Consider the following 22,765-nt stretch of genomic DNA (forward strand, 5'->3'; position numbering starts at 1 on the left):
CCCCTGCACCTGCTGGTTCTGTGGATGCTATGTTGGCAATCCTGGAGGCCTTTGTTGCCAGGGTAGAAGCGGCGTGTGGGTGACGGGGGGTAAAAAACGCCCCCTCCCCCCGCCATCTTCCGGGGACCTCGACCGTTCGGACAGTGAGGATGACTACGGGTCAGCGCATGAGAGGGCACTTGTAGGAGCACTTATCACTGTGGTGCGGGATACCCTTAAGATGGAGGATACTGCAGAGGCAACGGAACTGTCGGTTCCGTTCGGGTTCCGTAAGCCGACCCGTGCCGCTAAGGTGTTTCCTTGTGTACCTTACTTGGATAAGCTTTCGTACAAGGAGTGGGACAGGCCGCAAAGGGTCTTTTTGGCCCCAAAATGTTTAGCGGTCCATTACTCCTTTTGAGGAGACTTTCCTGAAAAAATGGACTTCTCCCCCGATATTGGACCCCCCTGTGTCCAGACTAAACAAGATGACCACGATTTTGGTGGAAGGGGCTCCTGCTTTCAAGGACCCCGTGGACTGGAGAGCTGAGGCAGTGGCCCGCTCCCTGTTCACTGTGGTGGAGCCAGCAGTGTGTCCTGCCATGGCCGGGGCACTGATGTCGCAGAAGCTTACAGAATGGGCAAAAATGTTGCACCAAGGGTAAGGGTTAAGGGAGCATAAGGCTCCCCGGATTGTGTGGAACTGGCCGACCAGTGGTCCAGGGCCTTAAGTTTGTTTGCGAGTCGGCCTTGGATACTATTCCCTTGCTGTCCAGGGCCTCGCAGAGATTTCTGCGCTTTGCGGTCGGGGACGACCACTATCAATTTGTGGCTTTCCCTTCTTTTCTATGTTTGTACTGCTTTTTGACTAACGGAGTTGCTGCATGCAGAGAGAGGGGTTGTACCTAAAGGGACAGCCCCCTGGGCGGTACTGTACAGTTTTGATGTGTGTTTAACACTTTAACATCTTTTTCTGCCTAGTCCTCTCCTAACAGAAGGCTAATACCCTAATGTCAAGATTGCTGCTGTGTCCATCCATGAACTCAGAGAAAGGGATTTTCCAGCAGTGGATCAAATCAGCACATGAGTGCAGCAAAGGAATATGTAGGTAGGGGTGGTTTAAGACTGGATTCACACCGATGCAGTTTTAGTGCTTTTTGCATTTTGCAGATTTTCACTACAGTCCATTTACCATGGTTTCCTATAGAACACTCGAGTGTTGCAGAAGGAAATTTTATCCCGTTGGAACAAATGCCCATCGTCCCTAGATTGTCAAATCCGGGTGAGCCGCCGGGTCAGGGCCTCCCTGGTTTGGTGGCTGACATCCGTGACTCTTCGGTCCGGGAAGTCGTTCCTTCCTTTTCACTGGACGGTGATCACCATGGACTCCAGCCTTACCGGTTGGGGGGGGGATCTGGGGGGTTCAGTCGGCCCAGGGTCGCTGGACTCAAGAAGAATCCCGCCTGCCAATCAGCGGTGTAACGTAAATGAGATACGTTACGCCACCGCAAAGATGTGGCGATCTACCAGAATCTGGCCCTGGATTTTTTTTTCGATTTTTATTTTGTTTGTTCCTGCTTTTTTTGAATCCTGTGATTCTACTATCAACTGCCGACTGGGTGACAGGCTGGGTCTTGACTCTTGTAGTCCCCCCATGTTCGGCCAACGAGCGTGTGCCGGCCCTCAGGTCAGCTCTGGGTCGTCCACGACATGCCCCATTGCTCCAAAGGGTGGCCAGGGAACTACGGTTCTAGGACACACATATGACCGGTCTCTATGGCCTTGTCACAATGTGTCTGGCCGACAGCCATGCCGTTTAGCGGACGTTGGTTCTGTCCAGAATGCCTCCAGCCGGTGGTCGCAGGAAGGGTAAGTAGGCCCCTTGCCCTGGCAAGGTGGTATGGCTGGTGCTTCCCTGGGGAGGTCGAATGAGGGTCCACCCTGCTTTCCTTTCTCCCTTCCTCTCCCTCCTTCCCCATGCTGGGTGGCGGCTGTAAGGGGGCGCTCCTGGGGTTCTATCTCTACCGGGGACCGTGTGCTGTGGTTTTTTACATTTGGGGAGTTGCTGTGTGTGCTGGCCGTGTTTTTGCTGTGTCACTGTGTTTTTTAAACTGCGTATGGCCGCCATTTTACCGCGGACGCGGTTTACATTGTTCGGCGGCCATTTTCTTGTAGCCGCATGGTGTTTTTTTACCTCAGGTGGTGGCCATCTTGAAAAAGTCTTGGCCTCTAGTGCCTGAAATAGCGCAGCAAAAGCCTGCGAATCGCTTCCTGAGGGACAGCGCAGCCAGCACTTCTTAGCGCTTCAGCTCACACTGCAACCGGGTGGGGTTGTGAGTTCCCTGGGGGTCCCCTGCCTTCTGTTTTGCAGCCGGGAGGTGACTGGTGTCTTTTTTCTGCCTTGCAGTGCTAGGGAGGCATAGCGGTGGGGCAACATTGAGCCTGAACCAGGAGCTTCTACCCCAGCAATGCCTGAGTTAACCCTTAATGCCCCTGCCGCCTCTGTAGAGGCTATGACGGCAGTCCTTGAGGCGTTTCTCGCCAGGATTGAAGCGACAAGTGGCCAGGAGGGGGTTAAAAAGCGCCCCCTCCCTGATCCTGCTTTTGGGGATGTCTCTGACACAGAATCAGGCCTTGCTATTACCTCTGGCTCGGGTTCTGTCCTGTCAGATGATGCAGGCTTAACCCACGTAGACAGTGAGGATGACTCTGCTTCAGGGTCAGTGCATGATAAGGAATTTGTTGGAGCTCTTATCTCTGCGGTGCGGGATACTCCGAAACTTAAGGGTTTGGCGGAGGCATCGGATGTGCCGGTCCCTTTTGGGTTCCGCAAGCCACCCCGCATCGCAAAAGTGTTTCCTTGTGTTCCATATCTGGACAAATTGTTGTACAAGGAATGGGATACGCCGCAAAAAGTTTTTGCTGTTCCAAAATACTTTGCGACCCTTTATCCCTTTGAGGAGGACTTTAAAAAAAAAAAAGTGTGTCTCTCCTCCGTCAGTGGACCCTCCCGTGTCCAGATTGAGCAAAGCCACCACGTTGCCTGTGGAAGGGGCTCCTGCATCTAAGGACCCCGCAGATAGGAGAGTGGAGGCTGTGGGCCCGCTCCATGTTCACAGTAGTGGGTTCGGCAGTAAGACCAGTTATGGCCGGGACTCTGGTGTCGCAGACACTTACCGAACGGGCAAAGTTCTTACTACAGGAGCTGGAAGCGCAGAATGCTTCCGAGACCTGTGTGGACCTGGCTGAACAGTTGGTTCAGGGTCTGAAGTTTGTCTTTGAGTCGGCCCTGGATACGCTCCCCTTGCTCTCCAGGGCCTTCGCCTATGCGGTGGTACTACGTCGCCTTGTGTGGCTGAAGTGTTGGTCTGCGGACCAGTCCTCAAACAAGGCCTTGGTGGATTTACCCTTTCAGGGTGAATGGCTTTTTGGGGCGTCCCTGGATGACATCATTAAGGATGCCACAGGTGATAAGAGCACACTGCTCCCACAGTCTGGGAAGGGCAAGGAGCCTCGCCGTAGGCAAGGGCCCTCCTTTACTACCCCCAAGCTTTTTTTTGCCCGCCCAGTGCGTCAGGAAAAAGTTTTCAAGGTGCTAAGACCCCCGCTGCAGGGCCGAAGCGCACCTGGTACCGCAAGCCTAACAAGCCTGCGGACAAACCTGCTTCCGCATGAAGGTCTGCCCCCGCCCGTGTCTAGGGTGGGGGGCCGGCATCGCGAATTTCGCGGCTCGGTGGAGGTCTTCTCTCTCTGACCGTTGGGTTTGCGAAGTAGTTTCCTCGGGGTACAAGATAGAGTTTCTCTTTTGTCCACCAAGCTAATTCTTTCCTTCCAACCTCCAGCTTCCTCCGTATCGCCAGAAGGATCTGTCAGGGGCTGTCCAGGATCAGGGGAGTGATTGTGCCGGTTCCCTCGATGGAACGCTTTCAGGGGTTTTACTCCAATCTGTTTGTAGTCCCCAAGAAGAAAGGGGTCCGTCCGATCCTGGACCTCAAGGCCCTCAATTGTTTTGTCAAAGTGCAAACATTCAGGATGGAGTCGATTCGCTCGGTAATAGCAGCGCTCCATCAGGGGGACTTGATGGCGTCCTTGGATATCATGGACGCATACCTACATGTTCCCATATGCACAAAGCACCAGAGATTTCTGTGCTTTGCGATCGGGGAGGACCAATTGTGGCCCTCCTGTTCGGCCTGGCCTCGGCACCACGGGTTTTCACCAAGGTGCTCACCCCGATCCTAGCCCTGCTGAGGCAGCGCAGGATCGCTATCGTAGGATATCTGGATGACCTTCTCCTGAGAGCTTCCTCAAGCTCAGAGTTAGAAGAGGACGTGTCTATCACGTGTCAGACTCTCCAAGAGTTCGGCTGGCTTCTGAATATCCAGAAGTCAGTGTTGGTTCCGTCTCAGCGACTGGAATACCTGGGGCTAGTCCTGGATTCCGCGGAGGCGAGAGTTTTTCTCCCAACGGAGAAACTTCAGACACTGCAATCTGCGGTGCAACAGTTGTCGACCCAGAAGTGGTCATCTCTTCGATTCTGCATTAGGGTTCTGGGTCTGATGGTGGCCTCTTTCGAGGCAGTTCCGTATGCCCAATTCCACACCCGGGTGCTACAGAAGGAAATTCTGTCACGTTGGGACAAGCTCCCTTCGTCTCTTCTGGATTACCAGATTCAGTTGAGTCACCTGGTCAAGTCTTCCCTGGTGTGGTGGCTGACGTCTCCGGTGCTTCGGACTGGGAAGTCGTTTCTACCGTGCCATTGGACAGTGGTCACGACGGATGCCAGCCTCTCCGGTTGGGGGGGGGGTGTTTGGGGCACCCAGTCAGCCCAGGGGCGCTGGACTCAGGAGGAGTCCCGCCTTCCAATCAATGTACTGGAATACTGGAACTCCGAGCAATCAAGCTGTGCCTTGCCAGGTGGTCCCTGGATCTGCAGGGCCGACCGGTCAGGATACAGTCCGACAACGCCACGGCCGTGGCGTACGTCAATCATCAGGGAGGCACACGGAGCTCAGCTGCAGCGATGGAAGTCGCGCACATCCTTCGATGGGCCGAAAGGTCCGTTACAGCTCTATCGGCCATGTACATTCTGGGAGTACAGAATTGGCAAGCCGACTACCTAAGTCGCCAAACACTAGACCAAGGAGAGTGGTCACTTCACCCGGAGGTGTTTCAGAGCCTGTGCCAAAAGTGGGGCACTCCAGACGTGGACCTTCTAGCGTCCCGTCTCAATCGGAAGGTGTCACGGTTCGTGGCCAGGTCAATGGACCGTGGGCGGACGCATTAGACGCATTTGTGGCGCCTTGGGGTCCCTATCGCCTAATTTACGCCTTCCCTCCTCTGAAGCTTCTTCTTTGCCTGCTGCGCAGAGTGAAAGCCGAAGGGATTCCAACAATCCTGATCTCCCCATATTGGCCGTGCCGCTCCTGGTACGCAGACCTGGTGCGTCTGGTGGCAGACGCCCCTTGACGTCTACCACTGAGAGAAGATCTTCTGTCGCAGGGTCCGATATTTCACCCTGCTTTACAGTCGCTGGTACTGAAGGACCGGGGCCTGTCAGGCTCGGTGGTTTCTACCATGCTGCGTGCACAGAAGTCTACTTCACGAAGGATTTACCATCTTACGTGGAGGGCTTACATCTCTATGTGTGTGGAGATGAGATGGCACCCCCGTACATACGCGATGTCCCAGATTCTGCTGTTCTTACAGCGGGGAGTGGATCAGGCTCTCGCCTTGAGTACGGTTAAGAGTCAGATCTCGGCTCTAGCTGTTTATTTTTTAGCGACCCTTGGCAGCGCACTCCTTGGTGCGTACGTTTGTGCAGGGGGTCCGGCATGTGGCTCCTCCTGTGCGTCCTCCACTGCCCCCATGGGACCTGAATTTAGTCCTCTCTGTGCTCCAAGAAGCTCCCTTTAAGGACATTTGAAAGATCCCTTTGTTGACTCTGTCACAGAAGGTGTTTTTTTGGTGGCAATTACCTCAGTCAGACGGGTGTCTGAACTGGCGGCCTTGTCCTGCAAGGCTCCCTACTTGGTCATCCATGAGGATAAGGTGGTGCTGCGGCCGCAGCTGTCTTTTCTCCCAAAGGTTGTTTCGGCTTTTCACATTAATGAGGACATTGTGTTACCATCCTTATGTCCTCGGCCGAAAAACCCGATAGAGGCCTCTTTACATTCCCTGGATGTGGTTCGGGCCCTACGTGTGTACTTGTCTGCTACGGCTCCGTTCCGGAAGTCGGACTCCCTGTTCGTGTCGGTAAATGGTCCTAAAAAAGGTCTGGCGGTCTCGTCGGCCACCATTTCTAGGTGGATCCGACAGGTTGTGCTTCAGGCCTATGCCCTGAGGGGGCGGCGCCTTTCTTTCAGGTTACGGCGCATTCGACCAGGGCGATTGGTGCCTCTTAGGTTTTCCGTCATCAAGCGTCTGTGTTACAGGTGTGTAAGGCAGCGACCTGGTCATCAATCCACACCTTTTCAAAATTTTACAAGGTGGATGTGAGTGCATCTTCGGATGCCTCCTTCGGCCGCAAGGTGTTACAGGCGGCAGTTTAAGGTTGGAGTTTTTCCGTTGGGAAACTGTTTTTTTGTTTGGGGTGTAGCTTGGTTTGCTGTATTGTTTTCCCACCCCTTAATTTTTTTTGACACTGCTTGGGGACGTCCCTAAGGTCAAAGGCTGCTGTGTCCGTCCATGAATGGAAGAGAAAATAGGATTTTTGTACTCACCGTAAAATCTATTTCTCTGAGTTCATGGACGGACACAGCACCCACCCCTCCTTTGTTTGTACTGCTTGTTACGAACTGGATCTGCTGAGGCAGAGTGTGGGTTATACTCGGGGACCACGCCCCCTGGGAGGAGCTGTACTGAGGAAAGTGTTGTTAACACTTAAAGTGCTGTTTTTCTGCCTAACTCTCCTGGAAGGAAGGATATAATACCCTAAGGTCAAAGGCTGCTGTGTTCATCCATGAACTCGGAGAAATGGATTTTACGGTGAGTACAAAAATACAATTTTTTCCAAACAAAAATGTATTTGAAAAATCGCTGCACAAAAATGACGTGGCATAAAAAGTTGCAATGGTCACCATTTAATTCCCTCGGATCTCTGCTGAAAAAAAACATATATAATGTTTGGGGGTTCTGAGGTTTTTTTTTCTAGAAAAAAATGATGAATTTTACATGTAGGAGCGAAGTGGTAAATGACCAATTACCAGTTAAAGTATTCCAGTGCTGATTACCAAAAAATGCTCTGGTCATAAAAAGGGTTAAAACCCTCTGGAGCTGAGGTGGTTAACTAGCTTCAAAAAACTATATATCTCTGCCCTGCCAATTAGGTGTCGTTTATATATTTCTTACATCAGCTTTTTGGACCAACAGAAAGAAACCATACTGCGTTTCACCCATGCTGCATTGATTTCCAACTCCATCCAGGAAACTGGCTTTAAAATTTTAACGCGTTGGTACAGGGTTGCCTCATCTCTTTACAAAATGTTCCCACAAACTTCACCTATGTGCTGGAGGTGTCTTAGGAAGGTACTTATTTACCCATATTTGGAGCTGTCCAGTTCTGCAACCTTTCTGGTGTCAGGTTTGGTTTATGTGCAGCTGGGAGAAGGGCCGGATTTGCTCCCCCCCCCCCCCCCCAAATCAATGGATAATGGTAACTGGAGGGCAGGGTTAGTTCAAATATTTTTTGTTTCTTTTTTTTTTTTACTTTTTTTCGCTGTTTTATTTGTATTTATTTGTAGCTTGTCGTTTACTTTTTCTAATTTTTGGATAATTTTCTTATTATTTTTAATATTATTTTTCTTATTCTTTACTTTTTAATTACTTTTTTATTTTATTAATTTAATTATATGTTTTTTATTTTTATTTTTTTTATTAAAAAAAAATCACTTAACTTTATTGCTATCACAAAGGAGAAAACAATTCCCTGTGTGATAGAAATTGGAGGTGACAGGTTCTTTTTATTGACCCTGTCACCTCCAAAACAGGAGTCTTAGCACTGTGCACAGCTCACCCCTCTCACTGTCTACATCGGCGACAGGGACAGGAGACAGACTCGGTGGCTGGGGGGAGGATGGAGTCCCGAAGACAGAGCCAGCAGAGAGAGGTATGTGGGGGGAAGGGGGAGGACGGACGGCAGCACACATTTGACAAGTGATTTTGGCGACATCGCCACAATCACTTAACGAGCAAGCGGATTCCCCCACACAATTCTCCCACACAGCAACTTACTGCCCTTAACTGTATGTTCCGGCCATCGGGGGACTCCATGCTGCTGCCGCCCCCTCGGCGCCCTGCCACCCCGAGGCCAGGGCCAGATTAAGAACATCATGGGCCTGGTGCTGAGGATTTTGGTGGGCCTTTTATAAATAATAAATACATAAATATACAAAAAAATGTTGTTATAATAAATTAAATTAAAGAGAGAGAGCTAGGATAAGAGAGAGAGGATAAAAGACAGGTAAGGGAGGGAGGATGAGAGAGAAACGGGGGATGAGAGATAGAGGATGCACATGATTATGCATGGGAATGACATCAACGCAGCCGAGGCAAGTGACCGAAGGCACAGAGCCCAGAAGGAAGACCAGGGTGAAGATGAAAGCGCCTGGGACCCGCCAGACTGATCACAGCGCAGCACTGGAGGGCTCAGTCTGACAATTTAAGTATACCTTAATGTGCTAATATGCTGTGCATTCTTGTACATTGTGGCATAACCTACCTTAGGGCCTCTAAAAAGTAGTAATGTTAGTGAAGTTTACTACTGGTTTATTATCACAGGATCCCAGGAGCCTCTCATGGGGCCCCTTTTTGACCCGGTGCCCTTGGGCAGTGCCTAAGTGCATAGTTGCCAACATTTAAAAAATATTTTTAAGGAACACTTTTTTTTACAAGTGCTATATTTAGAGTAGCTGAGATCCCCTATGTTCCTCTATACATCACAGTCATAATCATAATCACACAATTAAATATGTACTAATAATGGGCAGAACAAATATGAGGACTGAGAAGATTTCCTTTAGTTGAACTAACAAAGTGTGGCCATTCTAGAGCTGGTAAAATTGAGGATATTCAGTATAATTTTAAAGAACTGTTTTTGTGGGTAAGGGGCATAGGAGAGGAGTACGGACGGTATAAAACTGGGAATTATGTGCAGTGATGGAGAGGAATGTGGAGGGTCTAACAGTGGGCAGTATGTACAGGAGAGGAGTGTGGAGGGTATGATGGGGGGCGGTATGTACAGGAGAAGAATGTGGAGAGAAAGATAGTTGGCAGTATGTAGAGTGTGAAGGGTAAGGTTGGGTTACAGTATGTACAGGAGAGGAGTGTGCAGGGTATGACAGTGAGCAGTATGGTACAGGAGAGGAGTGTGGGGGGGTATCACAGTGGGCAGTATGTACAGGAGAGGAGTGTGGAGGGTATGATAGTGGGCAGTATGCACAGGAGAGGAGTGTGGAGGGTATGATAGTGGGCAGTATGCACAGGAGAGGAGTGTGGAGGGTATGATAGTAGGCAAGTATGCACAGGAGAGGAGTGTGGAGGGTATGATAGTAGGCAGTATGCACAGGAGACTAGTGTGGAGGGAATGACAGTGAGCAGTATGTACAGGAGAAGAGTGTAGATGGTATGATACTGAGCAGTATGTACATTATATGAGTGTGGAGGGTAAAACAGTGAGCAGTATGTACAGGAGAAGAGTGTGGAGGGTATGACAATAGTATGTACACTAGTATGTACAGGAGAGGAATGTGGAGGGTATGAGAGAAAGCAGTATGTACAGGAGAGCAGTGTGGATGGTATGATACTGATCAGTATGGACATGAGATGAGTGTGAAGGGTAAGACCCCGAGCAGTATGTACAGAAGAAGAGTGGGGAGGATGACAGTGGGCAGTATGTACAGGAGAGGAATGTGGAGGGTATGATACTGAGCAGTATGTACAGGAGATGAGTGTGAAGGCTAAGACAGTGAGCAGTATGTACAGGAGAGACGTGTGGAGGGTGTGACAGTGGGCCCTATGTATAGGAGAGAAGTTTGGAGGTTATGACAGTGAACAGTATGTTCAGGAGAGGAGTGTGGAGGGTATGATGGTGGGCACTATGTATAGGAGAGAAGTGTGGAGGTTATGACAGTGAGCACTATGTATAGGAGGGGAGTGTGGAGGGTATGACAGTGAGCAGTATACACAGGAGAGGAGTGTGGAGGGTATGACAGTGGGCAGTATGTACAGGAGAGACGAGTGGAGGGGATGACAGTGGGCAATATGTATAGGAGAGGAGTGTGGAGTGTATGACAGTGAGCAGTATGCACAGGAGAGGAGTGTGGAGAGTATGATGGTGGGCACTATGTATAGGAGAGAAGTGTGGAGGGTATGACAGTGGGCACTATGTATAGGAGAGGAGTGTGGAGGGTATGACAGTGGGCACTATGTATAGGAGAGGAGTGTGGGGAGTACGACAGTGGGCACTATGTACAGGAGAGAAGTGTATGACAGCGGCACTATGTACAGGAGGAGAGTGTGTAGGGTATGACAGCGGGCACTATGTATAGGAAAGAAGTGTGGAGGGTATGACAGTGAGCAGTATGTACAGGAGAGAAGTGTGGAGGGTATGTACAGGTGAGGAGGTAGAAGGAATCTGGGAAGGAAAAATGTAAAGGTTTGTGGAAGGATGTTTAGGAAATGCGTAGTGGTTTAGCGCTACATACATGGATTGAAATTACGCCAATTAAGCAGAGACCAGCCATAGTCGATCTATGTATGGGCTAGCTGGTTTTACACAAGTCAATCTATTGTTTGACTTCAGTACAACCAGCCTGTCAGGTTTTTCCCAAAACAATCAGTGCTACCAGCTATAGTTAGAAACACTGATCATTGTATTCACAGGCAGAACACAATAACACTGCAGGAGTGATTCCCCCATCCACAGGTCAGCCGGTGATATTGTGTGTGGGGACAGGCTGGGGAGAGGTACTAGTCCAGGGATATGCAATTAGCGGACCTCCAGCTATTGCAAAACTACAAGTCCCATCATGCTTCTGACTCTGGTGTCATGCTTGTGGCTGTCAGAATCTTGCTATGCCTCATGGAAATTGTAGTTCTGCAACAGCTGGAGGTCCGCTAATTGCAAATCCCCGTACTAGTCAGTCCCTGTGAAGGCCCTGGCTAGTACCAGAGCCAGATACACACAGGTTACATACGCCACGATCGTTAGAGCGAGAGCAATAATTCTAGCACTAGACCTCCTCTATAACTCTAAACATGTAACCTGTAAACAAAATGTAAAGCATCGCTTAGGACAGTGGTCATCAACCCTGTGCTCAGGGTCCACTAACAGGCGGGGTTTGCAAGATAACTGAAATACATCACAGGTGATATCATTTGCTGCTCAGTGATTGCAATATTCTAGTCTGCATCTCCCCAAGGTAATACATAAAACCTGGTCTGTTAGTGGGCCCTGAGGACAGGGTTGATGACCACTGGCTTAGTATACAAAAAAATTGTGCTAACTTTAGTGTTTTTTTTTATATATATATAGGCCCGGATTCACAGACACTGGCGCATATTTAATGCCGCCGTAGCGTATCTCCTTTACGCTACGCCGACGCAGCACAGAGAGGCAAGCACTGAATTCAAAAAGCACTTTCTTCCAAATCTGTGCTGGGTTTCCAAGGCGTAAGTGGAAGTGGGCGTGAGCCATGCTAATGAGGCGTGACCCCATGCAAATGATGGGCCGAGCGCCAGACAGATACAAATCGCCAACTGCGCATGCGCCGTCCCGTGGACGGATCTCAGTGCGCATGCTCACAATCACGTCGGAACAACTGCCTAAGATACGTCGGATCAATGCCTACGGCGTGAACGTAACCTACGCCTAGTCATATTCACGTCCTACGTAAACGTCGTAAAATACATCAGCTTGTGTTCCCTGGTGCAGCCCTTTGCATGGATGTTGCTGAGTTACACCTCCTTTATGGGGCATAACTTTACGCCGGACATATGACTTTACGCACACTGCGTCGGACGGACGGACGTTCGTGAATCAGCGTATCTCCCTCATTTGCATATGTGAATAGAAAATCAATGGGAGCGCCAAATACGAACAGCGTAACTATGCGCCCACTCTATGCCGGCGTAGGCAAGTTACGTCGGTCGGATGAAGCCTATTTTCAGGCGTATCTTAGATTTGTGGGCACGGCGCACAGATACGACGGCGCATATTTGCACTTACCCGGCGTATCTCGAGATAGGATTTCCCACAAGGCCTGGCCTTGTGGGAAATCCAGGCCTGGCTGGGAGATGATCCAGCAGCCTACCTGCTTCATCTGGCTCCCCTGTCAACCAAGCACTATAAACATTTGCTCACAGTCCATCTTCTTAAAGCCTGCATTCTCTTGTACTGGCAGCAAAAAAATCTGCCTCCTATGAGAGTTTTGTTATGTAAAATAACAAAATGTATCTGACGAAAGACATACTCTCCTCCTCCAACCATTAAGAGGAACAGTTTAGCAAAACTTAGTTTTATTGGACTGAATATATCTTCTCTGCCAACTACACTGCAGGTCTCTGTGGGGGTGGCAGACTGGCGCTGGTTGTCCTTTGGCAATCTCAGTGTGTTTGGTTCGGATGATCATCCATGAGAGAGAGATCTCAGTACAGGAAAACAACAAGACACAGACGCGTTGTAGCTGAAATCATCTCTCTGGCTTTACTGATAATACTATGAGAGTATATGCATTACAAAAAGGGAAGGGAACATAATACATTAATTTGGGTAGTGAACAAAGAAATATTATGTTAGCAATATGTGATTGGTTAATACAGAACAGCGTGTCCTGTAGACATAGTATGTGAAATAACACCTGCAAAAGAAAGTTACAGAAGGGAGAGAATGTTCTCACCATGAGATAAGAAAGTATACACATTGGGCCAAATCCAGGTACATTTATGTTGCGCAGCGGCGGCGTAACGTATCCCATTTACGTTACACCGCCGCAGGTTTACAGCGTAAGTGCCTGATTCACAAAGCTCTTACCTGTAAACTTGCGGCAGTGTAACGTAAATCCGCTTGGCGCTAGCCCACCTAATTCAAATGGGGCGGGCACCATTAAAATTAGGCGCGTTCCCGCGCCGAACGTACTGCGCATGCTCCGTCCGTCAAATTACCGGACGTGCATTGCGCTAAATGACGTCGCAAGGACGTCATTGGTTTCGACGTTAACGTAAATGGTGTCCAGCGCCATTCACGGACGACTTACGCAAACGACGTGAAATTTTAAATTTCGACGTGGGAACGACGGCCATACTTAACATGGGTTACACCAAATTTACACCACGTAAATTTAGAGCGACGGGTAAAGCGTACGTTCGTGAATCGCCGTAACTAGTCATTTGCATATTCTACGCCGACCGCAATGGAATCGCCACCTAGCGGCCGGCCTAGAATTGCATCCTAAGATCCGACGGTGTAAGTCAATTACACCTGTCGGATCTTAGGGCTATCTATGCGTAGCTGATTCTATGAATCAGCCGGATAGTTACGACGGGCGGATCACAGAGATACAACGGCGTATCAGGAGATACGCCGTCGTATCTCTTTTGTGAATCTGGCCCATTGTTAGTTTCAACAGTTACCAAGGAAATTCCCACAGTACATAACATCTGTGAGAATAAGAAGAAGAAAGATACATCTTTTTAGTAATATCTCAAAATGTTGCATGTATAATCTTTTCTCAGGGACAAAACCTTACAGAAACTATTTGTACAAGGCCATTTAGAATTCTACTAAAATGAGTGCAATAATATTCACTCTAAAACCTATTAACCCTTCATAACCATATGTATAGTTAAGGAAGGATCCTAACTATAGAACCTTAACCCCTTACAGTTCCCCTCTTAAATCAAGAATTTGATTTCTCCTAAAGAAGTGGGATCAAGGGTACTGAGGGCCTTTTCCCTCCCACCTTAGATAATGGGATTCTTTTCCCTTTGTTGCCTGTATCTCTTAATATATTCAGCGTAGCTTGATGGAGTGGGATCAAAAGGGGATGTTTGATCAGGGAGTAAGGAGGGGTACATAGAAAGATTATCAATTCCTTTACTGAGCATCTTCCTTAGACAAGGGAAAATGCAGCACACTACGATACCTATAACTGTAAGTATGATTACTATAATGATCCCTAGCTGGATAAGAGCTTGTTTCCAGCTGGTGTGGCTTTGAATTCATCTGGGACCCCTCTTGGCACCCCTATTGCATCTATGTATACATGTGGGTCAAAGCTACCTATAGGGACTCTTCTTTTCCTTCCTGAAGGGGAGACTGGATGAGACTCAGCCTGTCCTTCAGAAAGGATGTGTAGGGGCATAATAACTTTAGCCAATACATACTCTCTCTTCCAAGGAGTATCTAGCTTAGTTCGGATTTTCATATCACCACATATCCAGTAAATGTCTCCCAATGATCGGGTCTGATTGGCTATGATTGTTTTTCTATATTCGAAGCAGAACCCTGAAGGAAAAGACTTTAGGTCTCTGCCCCTCGTTGTGTTACTCACGTAGCAGGTGTAATTCCCTGGATATATGGTGATTCCATCCCCTGGATTGGAATTCTTTGATATGATGGGCTACTCTGTGTGTGTGAACAGGCTCAAAAAGTATTTTCCTGGTCCACTGGTATGTGTATGGGCACAGTTTCCAGGTGAGGCCTGGCCCTACCACACACATAGCAGTTAGACTTGTTATGTTGCTTCCCACATATTCCCTGTATCACCCCCAACTCTTCTAGGTGATATATGTAGTTAGCTGTAATCCAGACAAGGGAAAATACTGGAAATGAAATCAGTCCTATTAGTAGCCACAGTTTGCCAGAATCCGGTGATAACAGGATTGTCCTTTTTTACAGGGTCAGGGCTGTCCGCCCCCATTAATACCCCCTTTTCTTGACTGTCCTGTTCAAGGTCAGGACTGTCCACCCCCGTTAGCACCTCCTTTCTTGGCTGTCCTGTTCGAGGTCAGGGCTGTCCGCCCCCGTTAGCACCTCCTTTCTTGACTCTGGTTCCTCTGACTCAGGGCCCCTGCATACCAGCAGCATGGATCCAGGTAGAACTGTGTTCAGTTAGGATTGCAGCGAAATCCTGTTATTTCTTTCCCTTCTTCAGCTGTTTTATCACCACTACATCTCCTTTCTTGAAAGGGTGAGTGTTGCCCTGTGGAAGAAACGAAAACTTGCGAGTAACATTGTCTTTGACTTCTATTAAAATTTCAATCAACTTTCTCATATATTAATTCCTAATGTTGTCAAGATTGTCCTATGTCATGAATGTGTGTCCGGTCCAAGGCGTTGGGAAAAGCCTACCCATCAGGATTTCAAAAGGAGAATATCCTAGGGTTGCATTTGGTGTCATTCTTATCTCAGCAAGGACAGCTGGGAGGTATCTTTTCCAGTTTCCAAATGTACCTCCCGTAGCTTTCCTCAGCTTGTCTTTGATTTGGGAAGTAAATGCTGGGCCTTGGCCTGAATTTATTTGCAGTGTGGTATTCCCCACCTGGGGATGATTTCCCCTGTGAAGATTCGCACTATCGTTTCAGCATCTTCCCTCTTAGGCCCCATACTCACGAGCAAACATGTCTGCTGAAACTGGCCCGCAGGCCAGTTTCAGCAGACATGTTTGGTCGTGTGTGGGCGCGAGCGGGCCGAATTCCAGCAAACATTTGCCCGCCGGGCCTTTTCCCAGCAGACAAATATTCCTGGACTTGTTTTAAAACAGCCCGCTGGAATTCAGCCCGCTCGGACATGTACGGTCGTCAGTACAGACCTACCGTACATGTCCAGCCGCCCGCCGTGCCTCGCATGCGTCGAATGACTTCGACGCATGCGTGGAAGCATTTTAAAGGCGGGCCGCCCACGTCGCCGCGTCATTGTCGCGGCGACACCGCGTCATCGACGCGGCGACACCGCGGACACGCCCCGCGTATTGTTTACGCGCGGACTTCTGTACGATGGTGTGTACAACCATCGTACAGAAGCCCTCTGGCAGACATGTATGGTGAAAACGGTCCGACGGACCGCTTTCACCATACATGTTTGTCCGTGTGTACCCGGCCTTAGTGGGAAACATTTCAGGCCAGCGGGAGAACATGTCTGTAATCATACAGACTGGTTGTTGTCGTCCTTTTCGCTGTGAAATGTGGGTGAAATCAATTTGAAGGTGTGTGAGCTGGGTTGTGGGGTGGAGCAATCTGATGTGGGTTATTGGGATTACTCCTGACATAACTTTCTACCAATTGCCTGGCATTTGTAACATAAGTTTATTTATTTATTTGTTTTAGAGTACGTTTCCAACCTTGGTGTCCTATCCCATGATAATGTGTAATGTATTTTGGGGCACTACACTGTGGGATGCCTGTGCAATGTATTGGGGCACTACACTGTGGGATGCATGTCTCCCCTCTTTGCAGATCAATCCAGTTTTAGGATTTTTTTGAGTGCTGGAGATCAGCAACCAGTGGGGCTTCTTCTGGGAGAAAAGGGACCAGGGCGGGCATTTGCAACAAGGTCTCCCCTCTTTGGGCTGCTCGCTTTGCCTCCTGGTCAGCCAAGGCATTTCCTTTGCTGATCTCATCAGTAACCTCAGTGTGTGCTCTGCAGTGTATAATGGTAAGTTCACTGGGAAGGTTGACGGCTCTGATAAGTTCGTTAATGAACTGTGATTGGGAAATTCCTTCCCCATCAGCTCTTACGTATACTTCTAGGGACCACCGTCCCCCATGACCAAAGGTGTGAATAGTCACTGGTTGGTCTGTGTAAATAATGAGAGCAATGAGTTCAGCTGCTTGAGCCGACTGGTAAAGGATGGACTTGGCTTCTAGAACCACATCAGGAAATGTAACTACTGCATACCCTGCCAGGCAGGTGTTGTCACTGGGCCTGGTACATGAACCATCCACAAAGACAACATCTGCACTCCGGATGGGTGTGTTCATCCTGTCCAGTCTGGGGGAAGTAACCATTTAAATTTCCTCCAGACAGTCATGACAATCGGGTCCTTTATCCTCAGATGACTTCATGCCTAGAAGTGCATCTAGGATCATGGCCGTGCCCGAGTTACTGGCACTATACTCAATGTACAGCTGTGGATTACTGAGGAGAATAAGCTCATACTCACTTAATCTCTTAGCTGACATGTGTTGGGTGTGTGTGCCTTTAAGTAGGGTTACTACATCATGTGAGGTATATAAGGTTGTAGGATGTCCTAATGTGAACACAGATGCCATTTCTACCACCATAGCGCATGTTGCCAGAGCCCTAAAACAGGACGATAAATCCTGGACTTGTAGAGGCATGACCTTTGAAAAATAAGCTACAGGTCGTAGCCTGCCCCTGTGTTCTTGGGCCAGCACACCCGCCATGGTTGTACAATTGTCTCTAACATACAAATGAAACATCAATGAAAAGTCAGGGAGGCTCAGTCCAGGACTCATTAGCATAGCTTTCTTTAATGCCTCAAAGGCATGCAACATTTCATTAGACCATTCAACATTTTTAGGAGCATTTTTCAGAGTGGCTTGTCTCAGAATATTATCATAAAAGGAGAGATCGGGAATCCACTGCCTTCAACAGTTTATCATGCCAAGAAAAGACAGCATTTCTTTCTTGGTGTGTGGGGTGACCAGGCCCACTATGGCATGGATTCGAGAAGGACTGAGGCTCCTTTGACCCTTTAAGAAGACAAAGCCTAAGTATTCAACCTTTTCACTGCACCATTGCAATTTTTGCTTAGAGACCTTATGACCACATTTGCATAACCATAACATCAGTGATTCACTGTCTTGCTTACAGGCCTCCCTTGATTTACTACAGACCATCAAATCATTGATATACTGTAGTACTACCAGTGCCATGGCCTGAGTGTGGACTGAAAAACAGTTCTGTATACCACGGGTGAAGTCCACAAATCCTTGAGGCACTTTAATCCAGTTTAACTGGCGTTCGCCATCAAAGGAAAAAGAAAATAAAAGGTCTGGTCTCCTTGTCAACAGGGGGGCAAATTCAGGTAGCTTTACCCTTTCGTCTTCCAGGACAGCCCTGAGATATAGCTCCTCCCTCCGGGACAGTAAACACATTCACCCCCAATTAGAAAAGGCGGTCCTCCAGGCCTCCTCAGTTTTTTGTGTTTCCTGCCGGACGGGAAGGAGCACATTGGGAACGTGTCTTTCTTTTCTCTGAGTGAACCTACCTTTTCTTTTTTCTCCTTTAACACTCCTCTGGCCCTAGGGGTAGAGAGCGTGGCTGAAGTCACCTCTGCCGGGAGCTCGGCGAGAGTCGGACCCCGTTGACGGCAGGATTCCGTCCTCTGGGCTGCAGATCCGGGATGAGCCGTGGTAGGGCGAGAGACACCATCGAATCCGCGTGCGGTACGCTTTCGGGATCTGCGCTGGAGGGGCGGAAACCTTGCGTTCCAAAGGGGGGAAGTGACGAGATTCCCCGGCGGAAGCGCGTCATCAGGGGGTGCCCGGAAACATCGTTCCTGTTTCCAAAAAAGGGCGCGGAGGTGGCTTGAAGGAACCCGGCGCCAGTGTATGTTCAGAGTGCTGAACGAAAAACACCACAAACCATGGACGTAGCAGTGGCTCTTTCGGATCCAGGTTCAACAGGCACCGGTGCCTCTCAGGTAAGGCCTGGTGACAGCACATGGCTTACTCTGTTGGGCGGGGGTCTTGTTAGCCCCAAATACCCCCCCTAGGTGGTGAGCCTGTTTGGTGGAGGGTTTGGCACTTTTCTGGGAACCTTTCACAGTGGTCAATAGGGTTTGGCTGGTAGTAATGTGGTCCATTGTTCTGTTTTTCTCAACAGGTTAAGGCCCATGATAAAACTCAAAACCAGCCTCCTAGAAAGAAATGTGCCGTGTGTGGGACAAAGCCAAGTTCTAACTGGGATAAGCCTTTATGTCCTGATTGTGTCAACAGTTTGGTTAAAGATAATTCAGTAACCACTTGTCACCAAATTTTGTCATCTGTAAAGGATAAAATTGCATCCACTTTTCAGTCATTCAAAGGACTGATGGATAGGATGCAGGGTCCGGCCCCGTCCCTACCTAGGGCCTCTAGTGTTCCTTCCTTACCTCAAGTTCAGGAGGAGGAAGATTGTAGGGAGAGGACTCCCAGGTCAGTTGCTTCCTCTCAGGCAGGTTCAGCATCTGAATCAGAGGGAGAAGAGGATTCCTCAAGGGTGTCCAGATACAAATTTTAGTTGGATGATGTTGCGGATCTTCTAAATGCTATTTATGATACTTTAGAGATCCGAGAAGAACAGGTTCAGCTCTCAAAGCATGACCTTATGTATCAAGGGAATGCAAACAGAACCAGAGTTTTTCCGGTTCGTAAGTCTTTAATTGATACGATTCTGCGGGAATGGGAACAACCTGAGAGAAGACCTTTTTTTTCAGGCAGCCTCAAACGGAGGTTCCTGTTTGAATCGGATGTGTCTCATCCCTGGAACAAGGTTCCTAAGTTGGATGCCCCTTTAGCCAAGGTATCGAGAAAGACCGATCTAGCTTTTGACGATCTGGGTTCCCTTAGGGATCCAATGCACAAGAGGGGAGACCTGCTGTTAAAACGAGCTTGGGACGCCTCTTCTATAGGTTTAAAGCCAGCTATCGCAGCTACTTGTGTCGCTAGGAATTTGGAGTGCTGGCTCACTCAGTTACAGGCGCACATCTTGGCAGGTACCTCCAGACAGGAGCTCCTGAAATCCTTTCCACTCTTATTCAAAGCAGTAGGATTCCTAGCGGACACCTCAGAGAAGTCGGTAAAGTTAGCTGTCAGGTCAGCAGCTCTTGTTAATGCAGCCAGAAGATCTGTATGGCTGAAGACTTGGACTGGTGATGCTGCCTCAAAATTGAAGTTGTGTGGGTTTTGCTGTTTTCAGGCGACCACCTGTTCGGATCCGGCCTCCAGGAGGCGTTGGAGCGAAGTCAAGACAGGAAAAAAGCATTTCCTGAGAAGAAGAAAAAGACAGAAGGAAAGGGTTTTTTTTGTGGCTTCAAGCATCAGATCCAAAAGAAAGAGGGCCAACCCAAGAAGCACTGGGCAGGTCACAAGGGTCGTGGTAGAGGAGGAATCCTATTCAATCCTCCTCAATCCACCCCAAAGTCGCAGTGACTCCTGTGTCCCCGTGGGAGGAAGGTTGGGGCAGTTCCTCCCACAATGGACCACGGCAACTTCAAGTCCGTTCATATTAGATCTTATAAAAAACGGATACAAGCTGGAGTTGACGTCAACGCCTCACTTGAACTTCATGGTTACTCAGCCACCCAGGGACAGAGCAAAAGTACAAAAGGTTCAGGATGGAGTCGATTTTTACTGTAACAAGGTGTCTGTTCCTAGGGTGTTACATGGCGACCCTGGATCTCAGGGATGCCTATCTGCACATTCCTGTACATCCAGAATACCAAAAATTTCTCAGAGTGGCAGTAAGGGTGAATTCGAGGATTCAACACTTCCAATTCCGAGCCCTTCCCTTTGGGCTATCCTTGTCTCCGAGAATCTTTACGAAGGTTCTGGCAGAGGCTCTTGCCCCACTGATAGACAAAGCTATCACAGTAATCCCATATCTGGAAGATCTCCTGTTTGTAGCGGGATCGGCTCAACAGCTAGAAAAAGATTTACAGATAGCACAGGATTTTCTCTCCTCACTCGGATGGATAATCAACCGGAACAAGTCACAGTTGGTTCCATCCCAGGAGGTCGTGTACCTAGGGTACAGGATCTCTTCGGTAGAGAGAAAAATGTATCTCCCCGAAGAGAAGATTGCCAAGGTGGATCAGGCGGTAGCCCAGTTACAGTCCAATCAGTTGACTTCGGTCAGAGAAGTGATGAGGGTGCTGGGGTCCATGACATCTTGTTTCCCAGCAGTTCCTTGGGCAAGATATCATCAACGTCCATTACAGGAACTTATGCTTCGTCTCTGGAGTGGCTAGAGTCAGGATTTAGAGTCACAGGGCCAGATCCTCAAAAGGGATATGCCGGCGTATCTACTGATACGCCGTCGTATCCCTGTTTCATATCTATGGAACTGATCCACAGAATCAGTTTCACATAGATAGGGAGAAGATCCGACATGTGTAAGGGACTTACACTGTCGGATCTTAGGATGCAGTACCGCAGCCGCCGCTGGGGGCATTTCTCGCCGAAATGCCGCTTCGGGTATGCAAATTAGCACTTACGGAGATCCACGAAGCTTTTACGCTTTGTTTTTTCTCCGTAAGTATTAGTTTGCCGTCCCAATATTAGGGCTGCTTTTACAAGGCCTAAACTGTTTAGGCCTTGTAAAAGTAGACCCTTCTATCCCGCCGCAACTCGTATTTTTTTTTTACGCCCGTCGCGATTCTCAAAACCCAGCGCAACGTAAAACCGTGCAAAGCACGTCCGGAAAATGACGTCGTGAGCATGCGCAGTACGGCCGGCGCGGGAGCGCGCCTAATTTAAATGGGACTCGCCCCATTAAATTAGGAACGCCTTGCGCCGGCCGGATTTGAGTTACACAGCCGAAAATTTCTAGGTAAGTGCTTTGTGGATCGGGCACTTAGGTAGAAATTTTCCGGCGGTGTAACTTAAATCTGAATATTTAAGTTACACCGGCTGGCTGTGGATCTGGATCACAATCTGGACAAAGGTCTAGACTGGACCTTCCCTGTGGAAGTAGTAGTGACCACAGACGCCAGTGCCTGGGGGTGGGGAGCCCACCTAGAGGAGGCAGTGGCCCAGGGAGCATGGTCTCCAGTGGAGGCAAGTCGCTCTTCCAACCAAAGAGAGCTTTTAGCGATTCTAAGAACGATCGAGTCGTTTCAGGGAAGATTAGCAGGACGGCACCTGCAAGTTCGCACAGACAACGCGGCGGCTGTCGCGTACTTGAACAAGCAGGGAGGGACAAGAAGTCCTGCTCTTCAGGAGATATCCAGCAGAATCCTCTCCTGGGCGGAGACCAACTTGTCCTCACTAACAGCGGTCCACCTAAAGGGCACTCAAAATTCTCTGGCAGATTACCTAAGTCGCCAGCCAGTGAGACAGGACGAGTGGTCCCTAAACGAGGAGGTATTCTCTCAGATAACACAGAAATGGGGTCTTCCGGAAGTAGATCTTTTTGCCTCCGAAAAGAACAGGAAAGTAACCCAATTCTTTTCAATACATCCAAGAGACCAGGCCTTGAGGATAGATGCCTTTTCCGGTCCTTGGAAGTTCAACATCTGCTACGCCTTCCCTCCAGTGAGGATGATTGCAGCAGTACTTCAAAAGTTTCAGTCGGAAGAGACAGACTTAATTTTGATCACGCCCTTTTGGCCAAAGAGACCCTGGTTCGCAATTTTGAAGAAACTGAGCGTTCCCCCCCCCATTTCATCTTCCAATCCGGAGGGATCTGATCTCGCAGGGTCCAATTCTGCACCCGCAGGTAGACAGACTAAGCCTAACTGGAACAGTTGTTGAGGGCACAGGGTTTCTCAGAGAGGGTAATAAAGACCTTGTTGCAGTGCAGGAAGCCGGTTACGAGGGCAATTTATGCAAAATACTGGAAGAAATTTTTTTTCATGGTTGAGAGAGCAGGGATTAGATCAACCAGGGATTCCAGCTATCTTAGATTTCTTACAGGCTGGGGTAGATCTGGGGCTCTCCCCAAGTACCTTAAAGGTGCAGGTTGCAGCTCTTAGCGTCTTCTTGCAGTGTTCCCTACAGAAGAATCCATTTGTTAAAAGTTTTTTCAAGGCATTGTCAAGATCAAGGCCAGTAAGGGTGTCGA

This window comes from Rana temporaria, chromosome 10 (assembly GCF_905171775.1).
Source record: "Rana temporaria chromosome 10, aRanTem1.1, whole genome shotgun sequence".
In the NCBI taxonomy this organism is placed as follows: domain Eukaryota; kingdom Metazoa; phylum Chordata; class Amphibia; order Anura; family Ranidae; genus Rana; species Rana temporaria.